Consider the following 17718-nt stretch of genomic DNA (forward strand, 5'->3'; position numbering starts at 1 on the left):
GATGACCAGGCACAATTCTAACTTTACTCTGGCATTCTCCACCTTGCCTTTTTTTGCTGTGTATGATGTTGGACACATTTCTGAAGGAGACGTTCATTACAGGTTACAAGTCATAGTAGGTATGTGCAAGCTCTTGGTTTTAGAGGCAGGCTGCCTCTGATTGCTAGATGCAGGGGAGGGCACCAGGCCACAGGTTGTGTCTGTTGTCTTGTGAGCTCCCTCAGGCATTTGCTGGTAGTGAGATACAAGAAGCTGGATGAGATGGGCCCTTGGCTTGATCCAGCGGGGCTATTCTTATGTTCTTATGTTAAACATCAGATTATAGAATATAAAAGCAAACCTGCTGTTTATGAGAACTTCTCACAAACACTTCTTGGTGATTTTTTTTCACATAGCAGCAGAGAGATATCCAACTTTGGAGGGGCATTAAATTGGGTGTGGTGGGGGGTCTAACTAGCCCTCAGCTGCCACAATCCATTGGCTGCAGAGGGAGAAAAAAGAATGCTCAAGTTATCCCAGTGCCCCCCCCCCTTTACAGTTAATAGTAGCTTTGGAGGAGGGGGGCTGAAAACCGGGAATTGTCTTATACTGACCACCTACACCACAGCTCTTAGCTAGCTCATGCTTCCCCATCCTACTAGTTTTTAAAAACCTGGCAGGCGGGAGCAGCACGGGACCTGAGGAGATGTGAAGGTTTAGGCAGTGCTTCTCAGACCGTGGGGTGGGACCCACCAGGTGGGCCATGAGCGTGTTTCAGTGGGTCCCCATTCATTTCAGTTCCTCCTTGTCATGGGTTAGACTTGGCCCCACGGGGCTGCCATTGCCCACAGTTTGGGAACTAGCAAGCTGCAGCTGTGCTTCTCAGACTGTGGGGTGAGACCCGCCAGGTGGGTCAAGAGCCCCTTTCAGTGGTCCCCATGCATTTCAGTTTCTCCTTGTCATAGGTTAGACTTGGCCCCACAGGGCTGCCACGGCCCACAGTTTGGGAACCAGCAAGGCTGTTTCGGCCTTGCTGGTTCTATAGGCTATTCTACTCTGTTCTAGCTATTCTATTCTATAGGCCAGGGGTGCTCAAACTTTCAACTTTAGGGATGCTGGACCTTTAACAAGTGTATAGAAGAGAGAATTTCAGCAGAATTTCATCATCTCACAGATGACAAGCTGCACCTGCTGAAATTATCTCTCCTACACAATTTTAAAGGTCCAGGATCCCTAAAGTTGAAAGTTTGAGCACCCCTGCTATAGGTTATTCTATAGGCTATTCTATTCTATAGGCTGATGGGTTCTGGTCTGTGACAGATCAGGAGAGAGATCTTGGGGTGGTGGTGGACAGGTTGATAAAAGTGTAGCGGCAGTAAAGAAGGCCAATTCTATGCTTGGGATCCTTTAGAAAAGGTATTGAGAACAAAGCGGCTAATATTATAATGCCATTGTACAAATCAATGGTAAGGCCACACCTGGAGCATTGTGTCCAGTTCTGGTCACCACATATCAAAAAGGACATAGCAGAAATGGAAAAGGTGCAAAAGAGAGCGACTAAGATGATTATTGGGCTGGGGCACCTTCCTTATGATGAAAGACTACGGCATTTGGGCCTCTTCAGCCTAGAAAAGAGGCACCTGAGGGGGGACATGATTGAGACATACAAAATTATGCAAGGGATGAGAGTGGATAGAGAGATGCTCTTTACACTCTCACACAATACCAGAACCAGGGGACATCCACTAAAATTGAGTGTTTGAGAGTTAGAACAAACAAAAGAAAATATTTCTTTACTCAGCATGTGGTTGGTCTGTGGAACTCCTTGCCATAGGATGTCTGGCCTGGACGCCTTTAAAAGGGGATTGGACAAGTTTCTGCAGGAAAAATCCATTACTGGTTACAAGCCATGATGTGTATGTGGAAATTGTTTTATGCCAATAATGGTATCAATCAATCAATGTCTCCTCAGAAGTAAGCCCATCAGAGGCAGCGGGGCTACTCCCAGGTAAGTGGCTAGGAGTGCAGCCTCAGACCCACTCCCGTGCCCCTCTACTCAGAAGTAAGCCCAGCAGAGGGAGCGGGGCTACTCCCAGGTGAGTCCGGCTAGGAGTGCAGCCTCAGACCCACTCCCACGCCCCTCTACTCAGGAGTAAGCCCAGCAGAGGCGGCGGGCCGGGCGGGGCTGCGAGGAGGCTGTTCCCGGCAGGCGGCGCCTCCCCTCCCCTCCAGGCGGGGACCGAACAGGGCGCGGGGTCCGAGGGCCGGGCTGGCTAGCTGGCGGGCTGGACGTTCCGCGCCTTAAGAGGCGCCGCGCGCAGCCCTGGCTGGCCTGCCGGGTGGCTCACGTAGCAGCAGAGCGCAGCCCGAGGGAGGGCGGCGCTGCTAGCGCTCGAGCCCCCGGGGGTAGCCCCGCTTCCAGCTGCGAAGGGGCGGGCCCCCGGCGGCCTCGCAGGGTCAGAGCGACGCAGCGCCCGTCCCTCGAGCACGAGGAGGGGGCCGTCGGACCGCTGGCGACCGGGACCTGGCAGCCTCGCAGAGGTCAGGACGCCCTGGCTGCGCCCCCTCGAACCGGTGGGAACCGGTCCTCTGGAGACTGTGGGGCGGGACCCGCCAGGTGGGTCGTGAGCGTGTTTCAGTGGGTCCCCGTTCATTTCTTTTTCTATATCCTTTAGTATTTTTACAGGCCTGATTCTTTTATAATCTGCTGCTTTGCTCTTTGTATCTGACTTTTATCTGACTACTGTTTTTATGAATGTGTTTAAATATGTTTTTAATTGTTGTTATATTATGTTTTTAAGCTGTTTTTAATATGTTGTAAGCCGCCCTGGGTCCCTTTGGGGAGAAGGGTGGGATACAAATAAAGTTTATTATTATTATTATTATTATTATTATTATTTCAGTTTTTCTTTGTCATAGATTAGACTTGACCCCACAGGGCTGCCGGGGCCCACAGTTTGGGAACCAGCGAGCTGCAGTTGTGCTTCTCAGACTGTGGGGCGGGACCTGCCAGGTGGGTTGTGAGCGTGTTACAGTGGGTCCCCATTCATTCCAGTGTTCTCCTTGACATAGATTAGACTTGGCCCCACCGAGGCTGCGAGGCCTTCCACCCTTTCCTGGGCATAAGCCCCACTGATTCCACTGGGACTTACTTCTGCGTATACAGGCACAGGATTGGGCTCTGAGGCTGCAAGCCTATCCACACTTTCTGACAGGTAAGCCCCATTGACTCTGATGGGACTTCTGAGTAGACATGGATAGGATTGGGCTCTCTGGCTGCGATCCTATCCCCGCTTTCCTGGGAGAAAACCCCATTGACTCTAATGGGACTTACTTCTGAGTAGACAGGCATGGGATTGTGCTGCCAGTCATTATTACATATAATCGCACTCTGTGAGCCTTTAGGAAGGAGATCAGAGATTGTCAAAGGCCAACAGGTTTTTTCTTAAGAAGTCTTGGCAGACAAACCTTTTCTACTCCTATGTCAGAGCTGGGGGGGGGGTCAGTACAAACTGGTTTTCATGGCTTTTTATGCCCCCGGCTTACAATTGTGCACTCTTTCTCTACCACTTGAGATGACACTTCATGCCTTAGACCAAAGAAGGACCTCCAGACCACAGCAACCTCTGTGAGAAATGTGTCAGCCTTGAACTTGGTTTGGCAAGGGGCTTGGTTGGTGCTGGTCTGACCAACTAATAGGGCCTTCTCATTTCCAGGCAGTTCAGGATAAGGATGAGATGAATGGACTGCCACTGTTCATGTCAAAACGTGTATTCTTGACCAGTACAACATTTTTGAGTAAGGCAAACTAAGGGCCCAATCCCATCCAACTGGGTTCGCCTTTTGCTCCCAGGGCCAGTTTGGGAACTGGTCCTCTGGAAACTGTGGGGTGGGACCCACCAGGTGGCTCACGAGCCCCTTTCAGTGATCCCCCTGCATTTCCATTTCTCCTTGTCATAGGTTAGACTTGGCCCCACGGGGCTGCCGGGGCCCATGGTTTAGGCAGTGCTTCTCAGACTGTGGGGCAGGATCCGCCAGGTGGGTCGTGAGCCCATTTCAGTGGGTTCCCTTTCATTTCAATATTCTGTTTGTCATGGACTTGATGCTCCCATGGGGTGCGACTGCATTTGGGGTAGTGTGGCAGGCCTGGACTAACAGGCTGCTCTGTATGTTCTTTTAACAATGACAGTCAGTGGGACTTACTCCTGAGTTAGTGCGCATAGGATTGCAGCCTAGGCAGTGGCGTAGTTCAGGGGGTGCAGGGGAGCAGTTGCTTTAGGGGGACAACAAGCTGAGCTTGACACTAGAGGCCAAAATGGTGAAATCCTGGTATGTCTGAATAATCCTTTCATGGTACGTATCACTGGAAAGGTAATTTAATGCAGAATGCAATGCCGCAAACCCCATTGGAATATCTGGATTCTATCAAAAGTTATGGCCAATTAACCATAAAATGGGAACACAACTGCCTTATGGAACAAAAAGTGGATTCTCTTAACTCAAAACTAACCTATGAGATTGATCTGAGAGGCAATGACATGTTTTTATGTTATCGCCATGGTGCAATGACATGTTCTTATGTTATTGACATGTTGCAATGACATGTTATCATGATACAGCATGAAACTGTTCTGCCAAGCTCCTTGTTCTGAGCTTTGCCTAGAGATCCTATGCCCACTTTAAGGCCAATTAGTTCCCCCAGCTGGATTACAGCTAGATTGACCCCCTCCCAGCAGGAAGGAGACTAGTAGGTGGCTTGCCTGTAAGTCTGCAGGGTCCCAGCTCTCCAAGTAGCAGTCCTTCCAGGTAAGCAGCAGCACCTCAGCTTTCCACCACTCAGCAGTCTGTTTGAGTACTCTGTCAGTTAGTGAGCCAGATAATCAGTCCTAAAGTCCAGTCCTAAAGTCATTAGCCAGTCCATTGTTTTGTTAGCAGAGTCCTGGGTGAGCCTGTGAGTCAATAGACAATAAATCATTTAGCCAGGAGGTCAGTCCAAAACGAAGATCCCTATGTCAGTCTGTGAGTTAGCAATCCAGTAGGTCCATTAGCTAGCAAGCAAGCAAGTCTCCTTTCCCTCCTCCACTCTCTCTCCACTACAACCCACAAACCTTCCTACATTAGGTACTCCTTTTATGCCTGAGGGCCCTCATTGCCTCTAGTGGCTGTAGCTGTGTGCACACCCTGTGCTCAGAGCCCAGGCCTTTACCCTTAAAGGGGTCACTGCTGACACCACATGCTGTCTCCTTGCTCAATCTTCTCCAGTTCCAATACAGAAACCAATAAAGTGTTAATGAGTCAGCTCTCATTTCCATGTATCATAATACAGTCACCACTCCTCACTGGGTAAAGAAGCACTTTTTCAATGGTGCCCCTTTTATATTGAGCAGGGGGAGAATCACCACCCCTCTTCACCCCAGCACAGTGTCTCCGACCGATAAGGGGCACAATTTTTATTTATCTACATTAAATTTGATTTTGTCGGGGGGGGGGCTACAAATCTTTGACCCCAGGTAGCAGATAGATGCCTTAGCTATGCCACTGACTGAGGGGAGGCAGCAGAGCAAGTGGGTGGTGACCCCGCATGAACACACACACGGTTCTTTGGATTTTTGGAGAGGCAATCAACAGGCGACAGGAGAATTCAAAGGACTTCTAACCTTTACTTGTTTGCAAACTGGACCTCCACACACATGTAGAGGACCCAGAAGGATTACAATGATGCAGGTTTTATAGGGTCTTTTTAGATAGGGGAGGGGGACAAGAGGACACAAAGAGAGAGAAAATATCCAGGGGAAAATAACATACAGGTAGACACGCAAACAACATTTGGCATGTTATCAGTACAGGATGTTGACCTGAGGATGACAATTCAATACACATCGGCAGTTTGTTTACAGAGATATCCGTTAGAGGGGGTCTGGTACTCTGACTCATCCCTTTTACCCTAACCTTTTTATCCTCATTTGTTGATTGCCCTTATCTATGACCTTTCTGTTCACCCTTGGAGGCCCATACCACAGTTAACTGGTTCTCTGAGAGGAATAGCTTTTTTGGTCAGAGAAGAGCCTTATGGGTGAACTGGGCATTTTGGGATATTTCCATATTGTGAGCTGGGCGTATTGATATCAGTGGTGAGCTGCTGGGGGGAAGAGGTGGGTTCCTCCCAATTTTCACTTTTTTAAAAGCCTGGGCATGTCACTTCCTGTTGTGACATCACTTCCTGGGTGACACTTTCAGCTGCAGGATCTTTAGGTACACCACTGAGCCTAGGCTTGTCAAAAATTGTCCTGCTTGATGATGTCACCACCGGTCATCATTTCTGGTGGGTCCTGACAGATTCTCATTCTAAAAAGTGGGTCCTTGTGATAAATGTGTGAGAGCCACTGCCCTAGGAGGTGGCTGATCTGGTCCTGAAGACTTAAATTCATTTAGAACAGTTAAGTGACCCAGAACCGCATCTTTACCATTCTTGAGCCGCAGCCTTTTCACTCCCTCCTGGTCTCCTTAGTTAGGACACAAAGGCCCAAATCCTAACCCACTTTCCAGCACTGGCATAGTGGTGCAAATGCGACGTGTGCTGCATCCTGAGGTTGCGGGGCACTCATGGAGGCCTCCTCAAAGTAAGGGAACGTTTCCTTCCTTCCTAGGAGCTGCATTGTCCTTATGTTGGGGCTGGAAAGTGGGTTAGGTTTGCAGCCAACGTCTCATTTGCTGAAGAAGACAGAAGCAAAGTAGGCATTTGGTGGCATCTCCAGACTCAGAGGCAGGGCAGCTCAGTACTTGAGTGTACCTAGGTAGCAAACTGTGTGGGAGGGCTATTGATGCCCTGCTTTGTGAGCTGGACTAGATGGAACCTACTTGGGTCTGATCCATTCTTATAATAATAATTAGTCCTTATTTGCAGTCAGGGTGCCCTTGATTAGTTCCAGAAGTTTTGGTGCCCAAGTTGGAAATCCAAATGGTGCTGCACCCTCCTATAAAATTAAAGTGGCACACAGTCCACTGACATCTCACTGAATTGCGTGGATGAGATGGTGGTGTAGGGAGGAGGGTTTTAGATTCGTTAGGCACTGGGGAACGTTTTGGGACAAGCGGGGCCTGTGCAAGAGGGACAGCCTCCACTTAAACCAGAATGGAACCAGACTGCTGGCGCACAATATTGAAAAGGTGGCAGAGCAGCTTTTAAACAGATCCCTGGGGGAAAGTGGACAGGAGGCGAGGGGCATCCAGTTCAGGACTTCTCATCCCTATGGAATGAGGACGGGGAGGTTAGAGAACAACAAGGCAGGGGCAGAGTACGAGTACGAATTGGGAGTAGAAACATGATGGGATGAGATAGCCCATCCAGCAAAATGAGAGACTGCAAAGATAAAGGAGCACATCTTGGGGGACTTCGTATACAAGTGCTTTTATGTGAATGCCAGAAGTCTCCGAGCAGAGATGGGCGAACTGGAACGTTTAGTGACTAGGGAAAACATTGACATAGTGGGCATAATGGAATCATGGTGGAATGCGGAGAACCAGTGGGATACCACAATCCCGGGCTATAAACTCTATAGGAGGGACAGAGATGGGCGTGTTGGTGGTGGGGTAGCCATTTATGTTAAAGAAAGGGTGGAATCCAGCAAAGTAGAGATTGAAGGCGGGTCCGACTCCACCATAGAATCTGTGGGTTAAATTACCAGGTTCAAGGAGCAATGTAATACTGGGGGCGTATTGTTGTCCTCCAAACCAGAAACCTGAAGGGGACCTTGAAATGAGGAAATGGATCAGGGAGGTGTCGACGAGGAACAGGGTTGTAATCATGGGGGACTTTAATTATCCTCACATCAATTGGGTCAATTCGTGCTCTGGTTATGAAAGAGAAACCGATTTTCTTAACATACTAAATGACTGTGCTTTAGAGCAACTAGTCATGGAGCCCACCAGAGGACAGGCGACTCTGGATTTAATATTGTGTGGCACTCAGGACCTGGTTAGAGAGGTAAATGTTACTGAGCCGTTGGGGAACAGTGACCATGCTGTGATCCATTTCGACATGCATGTCGGGGGAAGAGTGCCAAACAAATCTGACACAAAAACCCTTGACTTCTGAAGGGTGAAATTCCCTCAAATGAGGAGGCTAGTTAGGAAGAAGTTGAAAGGGAAGATGAAGAGGGTCCAGTCTCTCCAGAGTGCATGGAAGCTGTTTAAAACAACAGTAATAGAAACCCAGGAGAAGTGTATGCTGCAAAGAAAGAAGCGCTCAACTAAGTCCAGGAGGGTGCCCACATGACTAATGGGCCAAGTTAGAGAGGCCATAAAGGCCAAGGAAGCTTCCTTCCATAAATGGAAGTCTTGCCCTAATGAGGGGAATAAAAAGGAACATAAACAGTGGCAAAAGAAATGTAAGAAGGTGTTTTGGGAGGCCAAGAAAGACTTTGAGGAATGCATGGCCAGCAATATCTGGGTGAACAATAAAAGCTTCTTCAAATAGATTAGAAGCAGGAAACTTACTAAAGAATCAGTTGGCCTGCTGGATAGTGCAGGTGAGAGAGAGAGAGAGAGAGAGAGAGAGAGGGAAGGAGGGAGGGAGGAGATAAAAGGAGACTTGGAGATGGCAGAGAAATTAAATGAGTTCTTTGCATCTGTCTTCACAGCAGAAGACGTGTCAGGCAGATACCACTGCCTGAACGGCCCCTCCTAACTAAGTTGGATAGAGGTTAAAAGAGATGTTTCATACCTAATTGACAAATTAAAGATTGTGGTGTTTTAGTGCTTATGCAGAAGAGCACTGCAGCTTTGGTAACATGGCCAGGCAAGGCAAACCTCCCCACCAACCGCACGCCGAAGGGGGTGCTAAGTTCCAGAGGCCGCAGTGTGAAAATAGCTGATAAGGCACTTGGAAAAAGGCACCCATTGTTCTTAGCCCCTGTATGCGATTCCAATGTGGCACAATCTAGGAACTGGATGTAACTTATTAATGTTGCAAAACTACAATAAAAGAGCAGTTCAGAGGCTTGTAAAAACAGTCTCTCTCTCTGCACTCTCAACCCTCAATCTGCCTGCTGTCTCTTGATTTCTGTCTTACTTTTCACTGCTTCTGCGCTTGCACCTACATCCAGCAACCTGACCCCCTGGGTTTTGGTTGCTCCCCAAAAAGTCACTGCTACAAAGATCAGTAAGTCACCGGGCCCTGATGGCATCCACCCAAGAGTTATTAAGGAACTGAAGAATGAAGTTGTTGATCTCTTGACTAAAATATGCAACTTGTCCCTTAAAATGGCCACAGTGCCAGAAGATTGGAGGATAGCAAATGTCACACTGATCTTTAAAAAGGAAAGGAGAGGGGACCCAGGCAACTATAGGCCAGTCAGCCTAATGTCTGTTCCAGGTAAGATGGTGGAATGCCTCATCAAAGATAGAATTTCAAAACACATAGACAAACAGGCCTTGCTGAGGAAGAATCAGCATGGCTTCTGTAAGGGTAAGTCTTGCCTCACAAACCTTATAGAATTCTTTGAAAAGGTCAACAGGCATGTGGATGCAGGAGAACCTGTGGACATTGTATATATCTGGACTTTCAGAAGGCATTTGACACGGTCCCTCACCAAAGGCTGCTGAGAAAACTCCACAGTCAGGGAATTAGAGGGCAGCTCCTCTCGTGGATTGGGAACTGGTCAAAGACCAGGAAGCAGAGAGTGGGTGTCAATGGGCAATTTTCACAGTGAAGAGAGGTGGAAAGTGGAGTGCCCTAAGGATCTGTCCTGGGACCTGTACTTTTCAACCTCTTCATTGGAGGCAGGCTGTGCAGCATGGCCTTTCCCAGTTTGAAGAGACACTTTGCCAACAGTCTGAGGCAAAGAGGCAAAGAAGGAAGGCCCATAGCCAGGGAGACAGACCAGGGACAGACTGCACTTGCTCCCGGTGTGGAAGGGATTGTCTCTCCCAGATTGGCCTTCTCAGCCACACTAGACGCTGTGCCAGAACCACCTTTCAGAGCGCGATACCATAGTCTTTCGAGACTGAAGGTTGCCAATACAATACAATACAATACATGACCTGGACTAAGCAGCGAGGTGGCCAAGTTTGCAGATGACACCAAACTTTTCTGAGTGGTGAAGATCAGAAGAGATTGTGAAGAGCTCCAGAAGGATCTCTCCAAACTGGGAGACTGGGCAGCAAAATGGCAGGTGCTTTTTAATGTAAGTAAGTGTAAAGTCATGCACATTGGGGCAAAGAATCAAAACTTCACATACAGGCTGATGGGTTCTGAGCTGCCTGTGTCAGATCAGGAGAGAGATCTTGGGGTGGTGGTGGACAGCTCGACGAAAGTGTTGACCCAATGTGCGGTGGCAGTGAAGAGGGCTAATTCCATTCTGGGGATCATTAGGAAAGGCATTGAGAATAAGACAGCCAATATTGTAATGCTGTTGTACAAATCAATGGTAAGGCCACACATGGAGTATTGTGTCCAGTTCTGGTCGGCACATCTCAGAAAGGATATAGTGGAGATGGACAAGGTGCAAAAGAGAGTGACTAAGATGATTACTGGGCTGAGGCACCTTCCCTATGAGGAAAGGCTACGGCGTTTGGGCGTCTTCAATAATAATAATAATAATAATAATAATAATAATAATAATAATAATAACAGGTATTTATATACCGCCTTTCTTGGTCTTTATTCAAGACTTTATTCAAGGCGGTTTACATAGGCAGGCTTTATTAAATCCCTTATTAAATAGGGATTTTTACAATTTCAAAGAAGGTTCTTTCTTTCAAGAAAGACTACATTCAAGGTGTTTCATTCCAATCTGGCTTCACATTCTGGCCTCTAACCTCCCACGCTCAGAGCAGATGGAATTGCTCGGCTTCAGCTTGTCAGCTGCTCCAAGGTTGCATGGTGCCGGTGGCCTTGAACTGGCGACCTTGTGGATGTTATCTTCAGGCAGAAGGAGGCTCTACCCTCTAGACCAGACCTCCTGCCTGACTGTCTTCAGTCTAGAAAAGAGGCGCCTGAGGGGGGACATGATTGAAATATACAAAATCATGCAGGGGATGGACAGAGTGGATAGAGTGACATTCTTTTCCCTCTCACATAACACCAGAACCAGGGGCCATCCACGAAAGTTGAGTGTTGGGAGAGTTAGGACAGACAGAAGAAAATATTTCTTTATCCAGCATGTAATTAGTTTGTGGAATGCCTTGCCACAGGATGTAGTGATGGCATCTTGTCTGGATACCTTTAAGAGGGGATTGGACAAATTTCTGGAGGAAAAGTTCATTACGGGTTACAGGTCATAGAAGGTATGTGCAAGCTCTTGGTTTTAGAGGCAGACTGCCTCTGATTGCCAGATGAAGGGGAGGGCACCAGGATGCAGGTTGTGTCTGTTGTCTTGTGTGCTCCCTTGGGCATTTAGTGGGCCACTGTGAGATACAGGAAGCTGGACTAGATGGGCCCTTGGCCTGCTCCAGCGGGGTGGTTCTAATGTTCTTATGATGATACCATGGTATGTGACTGCATTTTGGGAAATGTTACAGACCTGTACTTTGAACAGACTACTGTGAAGATGCTTTTAACAATGATAGTAAATGGGACTTACTCCTGGGTAAGTGTGGGTAGGATTGAAGCCTAGGTTTGTTAAAAAAAATTTCTGCTTGATGATATCACTTCCGGTCATGACATCACTTCTGGTGGATCCTGACAGATTCTCATTCTAAAAAGTGGGTCCCGGTGCTAAAGGAGTGAGAACCACTGATGTATTTAATTGACTGCGACAAGGGTATTATACAAAAAATTCTCTCAGACCTTAAATAAAAGCAACCTTGAATCCTTTGTCCTTGTAAACAAAGGGTTAAGATTCAGAATAAAGATATGGAGTGTCTTTGGATATTGCTATTCATATAACTACATTCTTGGGATAAAAAGCAGCATACAAATCTGTCTGGCTTGCAAGAGAGAAACAGTTTCATGAAACACCACTGCAGACACAATGGAAGTTCTCCAACCTGACCACTTACCCTGGCAAGCTGTGCCGGTGATGTCAGTGGTGTAGCCCACGTGACAGTGGCAGCGGAAGGAGCCCATGCTGTTGATGCACTGGCCATGCTTGCAGAGGTTGGGCAGCACCTTGCACTCGTCAATGTCTGTAGGTGGGGGGAGAGAAGGACCTCTCTGTCAGCGGAATCCCAGAATGGCAGCTCCCAGCATGCCTTGCTGGAAATCTCCAGCACAACACCATCTGTGAGGTGATGACCAGGGTGTGGGGTTGGACCTTCCATCACATCTTTTCATGGATGAAATGAATCATTTTTCCCTTTTACTACAGCCAAATTCATTTTGGAGGTGAGGAAGCAATAATTTTGCCTCACCTATATCTTTCTTTACTAGTCATTAAAAATTAAATTACATTTATGAGTTAATTGGACAGCATTGACTGGAACAGTTTGAAGCTTAAGTGTTTTTCAATGTCAGTTAAACCTCATTAGGGTTTACAACATTAAAAGCACTAAGATTGGGCATTTTGGGATGGGGGAGGGTGGAACGGGGGTATATCAGGCCCGGGAAACCTTACGCAGGGCCACTTGGACTTCCTCCCCATTCTGTTTAAGTCCTTTTCTTTTGGACTTTTAATACACTAGTTACATTTTGACTCTTGTCTGCCTGGCCCACGTTCACAGGTATTTTGGTGGGTGATCAAATCTCTTTGCAGATGCAAGTGTGGGTTTGATTTGAACCCCCTAGAATTCAGTCCTGACCTGGGAGAATTTTCCCCCAGATGGCTCTTCTCTGCCTGGTCTCTGTAGCCCAGGATGTTGGCAGCAATCTACAAAGGGGTTTTCCCGGTTTTGCTGCTGATGCAGGAAAGGGAAAGTGGGGAGCAGGAAGGGTGTTCCAGACCCACAAATGCAACATTCACACACATGTCCCTATCTAAAAGGAGAAAATCTCTAGAATCTCAAGCATGTCACCAATTTGACTTTACATGAGACTTGCTATGGCATCAGAGTTGTGGAGGAGGACCAGCCTTGAGTTCACAGAATGTGCCAATGTGGAGTTTCATCCTGTATAAGCAGCACTGGACTGCTAAAACTCAGTTCTGCTTAGAAATTCCTCCTTTTGCCTTGGAAGCCCTGCAATCCAGATATGTTGAGTTCAATTGTGATTTGGGAGGGATCTTCTATGCCCCATCTAAAGAAACAACATCTCACTATGCTGCTAGGAAGCTGGCTGGCTTAAATTGGTAGTTGGCTCTTAGGAGATCACTGCCCATACTAGTGGACTGTTTTCTCACTGCCATCTTCCTCCTCTCCCTGTGTGGCTTCCCCTGTGCTCAGCTTTCATTTGAAAGCTCCATGGGACGGGAACTTGCCACCTTGGTTGTTGCTCTGTCAAGGACCCTTCACTTTGATGATGTTTAATGATGATTCTTCATTTCCTCAGCTTGATGAAGAAGCTGCCTGACTCCCAAGAGAAAGGGGGCAGATGAAATGGAGCTTCTTGTTCCCTGGCCTTAGAGATGGTGGGCATAAAGTACTGAAATGGACGCTCTACCATCACATTCCTTCTCTCTTTCTTCCTGAGCTGAAGGTAAGTTGGGCAGGCAGATGGGCTGAAGGGATGAGGCTGAGGGCAGGGAGGGCACTTGCTTACACACCTGGCTTCATCCTCCTATTGCTGCAGAAGCAGAGGCTGCCCACTCTGTGGGGTTGCCAGTCTGACATCTCAGGTTTTTGCCTTCTTTGAGAAGGAGAAAAATGGCAGTAAGAGGCCAGAGACATGGGGCTGTGGGGAGGGAACAATGTGTTGTAGTTGGCTTTGTCAGCTAGCGCAGATGAGGAAGAAATTCCAGCACTCCAGGTCACTGTCCTTGCAGTGAAGAAAAAATGCAGACACAGTAGCTTCCATCACCAAGTCTATTTACATGTATATACAGCAGCAAAAAGTCCACAGCAGTCTCTCAGTAATGCATTTCAGATCAAATAGTACAGAGCAGAGTGAGGAAGAAAAATAGAAGGCTAGCCACAGCCTGCTCCTTCACCTTTATACTTCAGTCAGCCAATCAGGCAAATACATCATTGTATTGCATCAGCTTTGGATGACTCATCATGACTTGGCTTTTTCAGCCTGATTGCAGGCACCTGGTCAGGATGACCTTTAGTGCACTTTGTCCTGTTCTGTTCAGGCTTGTAAATTCATATCCTGACAGACTTTAAAAGACCTTTGGTTATTAGCACCTTCTCATCAGGGGACACTCCCTAAAGCACCAAAGACTCCAAGTTCTGCTCACTGAACAATGAAGTGCACACCCCACCTATACCTGATTGCCCACCATATCAAACTCTACCAGTATCTGTCAGGTTCCACCTCCATTGATCTACCAGAGGAGGTAGACGGCAACCCAGGAACACTTTAAAGAGGGAAGACACCTCAAAAAACTAGGATGGCTCAACAGGCAACTCAGAGGTGAGTTGAAGATTTAAAAAGACATGTATAGGAAGTGAAAGATGAGACTGATCACCAGGGAGGAGTACAGTCAGATAGCCTGGTCTTGCAGGGCAAGGGTCAGGAATGCTAAAGCTCAGTATGAGCTAAGGCTGACCAGGGATGTCAAGAATAACAAGAAAGTTTCTTTAGATACGCCCAAAGAAAGAGGAAGAGAAATGAGGGGGTGGGATTGCTCCTGGACAATCCTTGCTCAACTCCTGCTCATCTTCTCTCAGAAGGAAGATTGTGCAAATGTGGGTGCTGGGTCCTTGGCTGATGGGGGGATATGCTTACACCCCTGAAGAGGTAATGAAAACCTGGACAGTTTAGGATTGGCAGGGAACTAGTTCAAAACCACTTGCATGGCCTAAATGTATTCAAGTCATTTGGACCAGATGAACTGCATCCTAGAGTACTAAAGGAACTTGCAGAGGTACTTGCAGAGCCTCTGTCAATTATCTTTGAAAAATCCTGGAGGACAGGGGAGGTGCCACTAGACTGGAAGCAGGCTAATGTGGTCCCAATCTTTAAAAAGGGAGAAAAAGAAGACCCAGGAAATTACAGACCTGTCAGTCTGACTTCAATACCAGGGAAGATATTAGAACAAATCATATAGCACACAGTTTGCACATATCTAGACAGCAACTCAGCGATCAACAGAACCCAACATGAATTTGAAAAATATAAATCTTGCCAGACAAATCTCATCTCCTTCTTTGATCTGGTTATTAGCTTACTGGATTGTGGGAATTTGGTAGATGTAATATATCTTGGCTTCAGTAAAACATCTGATAAGGTCCCACATGACATCCTAATCAGCAAGTTGGTAAAATACAGGTTCGACGATACAATCGTTAGATGGATTCGCAACTGGTTGGATGGCTGTACACAGAGGGTGTTTGTCAATGACTCCGCGTCAACCTGGAGGGTGGTTTCTAGTGGGGTACCCCAGGACTCTGTCTTGGGCCCGGTTCTCTTTAATATCTTCACCAATTACTAGGGTGAAGGGATACAAGGGAGCTTCATCAAATTTGCTGATGGCACCAAGCTAGGAGGAGTAACAAACACAATAGAAGACAGTAAAAGCCTTCAGGAAGACCTAGACAAAATGGAATACTGGCTGAAATGAATAAGATGAAGTTCAAGAGGGACAAATGCAGTTCTGCACTTGAGCAAAAACAACCAAAGATGTAGGTATAAAAAGGGAGATACATGGCTTGGCAGCACTACATGTGAGCGGGATCTTGGAGTTGGATGGTGGATCACAGGATGAACATGAGTCAGCAGTGTGATGCGACTGCAAGGAAGGCAAATGCAGTTTTAGCCTGCATTAACAGAACCGTAGCCTGGTCAGATAGCCTGGGTGATCTAAATAATGAATTTTAATTGCCTTAACTTTAATCAGTCTGCCCCCATCTCCAAACCTGCAAGGTTTTCTGCTTTTTTCTGCCTTCCAGATTCACTTAATACAGGTATAATAATACAGGTATTTATATACCGCCTTTCTTGGTCTTTATTCAAGGTGGTTTACATAGGCAGGCTAATTTAAATCCCCGTAGGGATTTTTACAATTGAAAGAAGGCTCTATCTTTCAAGAGCCACAACAATTCAGATGTTTCATTCTGATCTGGCCTCCATCCTGGCCTCCATCCTCCCACGCTCAGAGCAGATGGAAATAGCTCAGCTCAGCTTGTCAGCTGCTTCAAGGTCGCCCGGTGCCGGTCGAACTGGCGACCTTGTGGATGTTATCTTCAGGCAAATGGAGGCTCTACCCTCTAGACCAGACCTCCTGCCCTGCAAAAACAAAATCCTGCAAAAACAAAAACTTTCCTTGCAAAAACAAAATCCCTCCCCTCCAAGCTGATAAAGAAAATGTATTGAGCTCTATGAAGCTTTCGGCCTGCTTCTGTGACTTCTGGTCACTTCCATGAGGCATTCTGGGGCCTGCAATGGAGTGGGTTGTGGGCCTGGTGTGACCCAGAATCGACCTGTGGGGACTCCCAGAAAGACTTTGTGGTGGAGCATTGAGCATGGGGTCATGACCCATAATTTGGGAAACACTGGACTGGATTAATAGTTAATTGACTTTGACCTGCAGTTTTTCCTTGCTGTAGGCTCAAGGTTCTCGCCTTGTTCCAGCAGATGATGGGCAGAGCAACAAGAATTCCAGGGATCCATGTGTGGTGTCATTAGAAAGAGCTCAGCTGGAAGAATTGGAGAGAGAAACCTTTGGAAATCAAGAGGGACTTAAGAGGCAAGAAAGCAAGCAAGCAGAGCCCTGGAGAAATAACTCCATTTTTCACCAGAGTGAGAACTTCAATGAAATCCTGATTCAACAAGAAGATAATGGAGGGAGAAGACACATGTGCCAGTTATGTGGGAAAATATTCAGTTCTAAATCAGGCTTGAATAGACATTTCAGAATCCACACAGGGGAGAAACCCTATTAATGCTTGGAGTGCGGAAAGAGATTCCGTGAGAACGCATACCTTGCTTCCCATCAAGGAATTCATGCCGGGGAGAAATTGTATAAATGCTTAGAATGTGGCAAAAATCTGAGTCACAGCATATGCCTTACTTTGCATCAAAGAATCCATACAGGAGACAAACCATATCAATGCTTGGAATGTGGAAGGAGCGTCAGACAGGGATCACAACTTGCTAGACATCAAAGAATTCATACCGGGGAGAAACCTTTTCAGTGCTTTGATTGCAGGAAGAGTTTCTGGCAGAGAGTGCAACTTACTAGACATCAGAGAATCCACACTGGGGAGAAACCATATGAATGCCTGGAGTGGAAAATGCTTTTGGCAGATTTCACACCTTTCCTTCCACCAAAGAATCCACAGAGAAGATAGGCCTTATCATTGCATCAAGTGTGGAAAGAACTTCAGGCAAAGCACAGACCTTACTAAACACCAAAGGATCCACATGGGAAAAGCCATATAAGTGTTTTGAGTGTGACAAGTGTTACAGGCAGGCAGCACACCTTTCTTCCCATCAGAGGACTCGCACCAAAGAACCCACCAACATCCAAGAAACTATAAAAATGCTCTGTCTGTAGCCAAAGTATTCAGGATATATGATTCCTATCTTAATTGTTGACATCAATCTGGAATGGTTAGAGATGCATATTTTTATAATTCAAATCAGCACAAATGTACACACAGAAATAAAATTTTTCTGAAGCAAGCAGACTTTGTTTCTTTAACGATGCATGAGTGTGTCATAGGAGGCACCACCATACAAGTGGAATTTTCTACTAGGCGCGC

The 17718-nt window shown here is 46.9% G+C and overlaps 1 long non-coding RNA gene across 1 annotated transcript; it reads left to right on the top strand.

Moving 5' to 3' along the window:
* The first annotated feature begins 1259 nt into the window (after window positions 1-1259).
* On the top strand, window positions 1260-17605 carry LOC136659044 (uncharacterized). Its single transcript, XR_010794820.1, has 3 exons — window positions 1260-2596; window positions 13403-13549; window positions 16561-17605. It is a non-coding gene; the product is annotated as an uncharacterized lncRNA (long non-coding RNA).
* The last annotated feature ends 113 nt before the right edge of the window (window positions 17606-17718 follow it).

The sequence above is a fragment of the Tiliqua scincoides genome, chromosome 8, assembly GCF_035046505.1.
Source record: "Tiliqua scincoides isolate rTilSci1 chromosome 8, rTilSci1.hap2, whole genome shotgun sequence".
NCBI classification, from domain to species: domain Eukaryota; kingdom Metazoa; phylum Chordata; class Lepidosauria; order Squamata; family Scincidae; genus Tiliqua; species Tiliqua scincoides.